The sequence below is a fragment of the Citrus clementina genome, unplaced genomic scaffold (assembly GCF_000493195.1).
Source record: "Citrus clementina cultivar Clemenules unplaced genomic scaffold, Citrus_clementina_v1.0 scaffold_9, whole genome shotgun sequence".
Taxonomy (NCBI): Eukaryota; Viridiplantae; Streptophyta; class Magnoliopsida; order Sapindales; family Rutaceae; genus Citrus; species Citrus x clementina.
This window is the reverse complement of record NW_006261964.1, coordinates 12,629,202-12,632,080: the sequence shown is the minus strand read 5'-3', so window position 1 is coordinate 12,632,080 and position 2,879 is coordinate 12,629,202.

Below are 2,879 nucleotides of genomic sequence, written 5' to 3'. Positions count from 1 at the left end.
TTAATATAATTTAGGAATAATGATTCATATTTAGCAAATATTTAGTCAATCAATCTTTATATTAATTTACAATCAATCTTTCTGGTTAATGCCTCGATCTGGTTAAAGGGAGGGGATAGCTCATATAACATGCTTTTGTGTGTTTGCTTGTTTAAAAAAAAATTATTGTGTTTGTTTTACTTTAAAAAAAATTATTTTTTTCTAACTAACCAGATTTTTTTAAAGATGGCAAATTAGGAAAGCAAAAGAAATGCATCATTTTCTCTATTTTGTATTTTTTTAATAAAAGTTATTTTTGTTCTTTTCTCTTCAAAAAAATTAAATTTTTTAGTCCTTCTCTCTAATAGCTTTTATTCATCCATTTTATATCATATGATTATCTGATGAATGTTACTAGACCATTCTAACACGCACACATCATGACACATGTGGGTTGTAAGTTGAAATAGCTAACATTTACATGGTGTTTGGTTGGGAGGAGAGATTGAAGGAGAGGAAAGTAATTTAAATTCTATCTTTATTTCCATTGTTTAGTTGGATAAAATATATAAGAATTTAATTTCCATTAGAATTTAATATCCATGGGTTGGAACTATATAAGTATTTGAAATATAAAAAGAAATGATACAATTAACATAATTTAGGAATAATGATTCATATTTAGCAAATATTGAGTCAATCAATTTTTATATTAATTTACAATCAATCTTTCTTAGTCAATAATTAAGATGAAGACAATCAATCAAATAAATAATTATTTTGTTTTTATCAATATTGTTTCATTCTTATCAAATAGCTTGTATCCGAAATACAAACTTTCAGAAGTATAACATTTACTCAAATGAAAACAAATCAATTTTACAATTCAATTAACTAGGCTTATGGGGGTTTTTCACGTATTGAGAGACTACAAGAAGATTGAGATTGTCATATGCTACGTCATCAATTTAAATTTGGCATTGGCTAAAAAACGCACCCTTCTTTGTAATAAGCGTCTCAAACCATTCAGTCTTACCTGAAAATTTTATAATAGAAAATTAATTAAAAGATGACATATTATTAGTATAAGAATTAGAAATAGAATTCACATGAAATTGTCCTAAATTGAAGTACCTGAAAAAACTGATAAAAATCAAGCAATAATGATGGAAATAAATCAAATGACTTATTGTCCCTATATTATTGATTTAGAAAGATTGATTATAAATCGAAATAAAGTTTAATTGACTCTATCAGTGTTAATCAATCGTTATTCTCAAATTATGTTAGTTGTATCATTTTCATTTTCATTTTTCAAGTACTTGTATGAATTGAGTTTTTGTGCTTATGTATGAGTAAGAGTGAGATTTATCTTCTTAATTTATTTCATCAGAGAAATCCGAATCGGAATCTCAATCATTTTTCATCAGAGAAATCCGATCGATGCAGGAAATCTAATGTCAACTTTTAACGGACGCGTGCTACTTGAATGTGTATATCATACCAGAATCAAGAACTCACACAACTACTAGAAAATTGAATAATTTTGAAGAATTTGGAAGCTGCTTTTGCAGGTACTTCAATTTAGGAAAAGTTCATGTTAATTCCATTTCCACTTCTTATATGAATAATATATGTCATATGTTTAAAAAAGTTTTCTATAATGAATTTCAGGCAAGATTGAATGGTTTGAGACACTTGTTACAAAGAAGGATGCACTTTTTGAGCCAAACTAGCGATGAGGTAGTTTCTGATAATTTTGTTCTTCTTGTAGTCCCTCAATATGCGAGAAATCCAAACGAGACCGGTAACTAGATAATAAATTTGATTTGTTTACAGTTAAGCAAGTGCTATGCGTCTAAAAGTTTGCATTTTGGATATAAAGTGATGTGGTACCTCAAAATGACCTTTCGTATCATTTTGTCAATAAGGAATACAAATTTTATCAGTGTAATGCTCATGGGCATGGGTTATTGATGAAAAGATTGAAGAGATAGTGCAGGTTCCGAAATATTCGAGCTTACTGAAGCCTTAATACCTTAAACAATTTTACTATTGTAAGATGAAAACTGAATTAGTTTTCCTTCTCTTATTCAATCGTTACAGAGGTGAAAATATACCTGGACATATGAACTCAGAAATGAAAGATTGTAAAGACAATATTCACTATCTGTTAGAGATCAATTTATAAGCTAGCCGTTGGAGCAAGTCAAGGTGTGATTTAATTGTGAGGACGAGGTACTGCGATCTTCTAGCCTTTTGTGCTGCTAATTTGGTTTCCTATCAATTATTGCGGTCCACGATCTATTATGTGAGTGTTTGGTTTGACTAACAATAAGATTTTATTTGTTCACATCCCTGTACATTTATATTCCTTAGAATTATATTTAAAAAATTTATTGTGTGTCAATGTGTTGATTTATTTATTTAGTTTTTGAAACCTCAACGGCAGCAGGAAATTTTATTGGAGAAATAGAGGCAAAGGGTATTACGGCCAAAAGGAAATTTTGGTGTCTGTTATTGAAAACTTAGAGATCTTGATGATTGTTTCTCCAAACTCTAGGGTATAGATGTCCTTCTCCCTTTGAGAAAAGAATACAAGTTACAACGCTAAAGGAAAGCAAATAAAACAGGAATGTAGATTGTCAATGATAAATAATAATCTTTAAGTTTAATAATTGTTACAAATATCGCATAATTGATGAACAGGAAGTAAAACCAAATTAATAGCAGTAATGAAGGGGTTGGATTAACCATTTTCCGGGAAAGCAATCAGCGCAAATATGCCCCGGCCATTTCAAGCAACATTTTAGAATATTTTAAGGTGCCTAACAGAGAAAAGTAATGGGTTCCTTGACATGATTGAGGAGAAATGACGTTGCCGGTTGCGACCTTTCGAG